Source organism: Neomonachus schauinslandi, chromosome 15 (genome assembly GCF_002201575.2).
Source record: "Neomonachus schauinslandi chromosome 15, ASM220157v2, whole genome shotgun sequence".
NCBI classification, from domain to species: Eukaryota; Metazoa; Chordata; class Mammalia; order Carnivora; family Phocidae; genus Neomonachus; species Neomonachus schauinslandi.
This window is the reverse complement of record NC_058417.1, coordinates 5,298,791-5,299,110: the sequence shown is the minus strand read 5'-3', so window position 1 is coordinate 5,299,110 and position 320 is coordinate 5,298,791.

Genomic DNA, 320 nt, shown 5'->3' with positions numbered 1-320 from the left:
CCGACCCCGCAGCGCGCTCCCGCCGCGGGCTGGGTCCCCGGGACGGAGCGGGCTGCGGCGGGGGGCGCGCGGCGGCCGGCCCTCACTCACTCACCATGCCCGGCTGCGACTGCAGAGGCGGCGGCGGCGGGGGCGGGGGGGGGGCGGGGGGGGAGCGCAGCGGCCGGAGCGAGCGAGCCGGGAGCCGCCGGCCGGCCGCCTGCACTAGTGCCGGAGCGCGTGCGGGAGGGAGCGAGGGAGACACACGCACTCACACACCCGCACACGCGGGAGCGCCGCGCGGGGAGGGGAGGAGGCGAGGGGAGGGGAGGGCAGCCGCT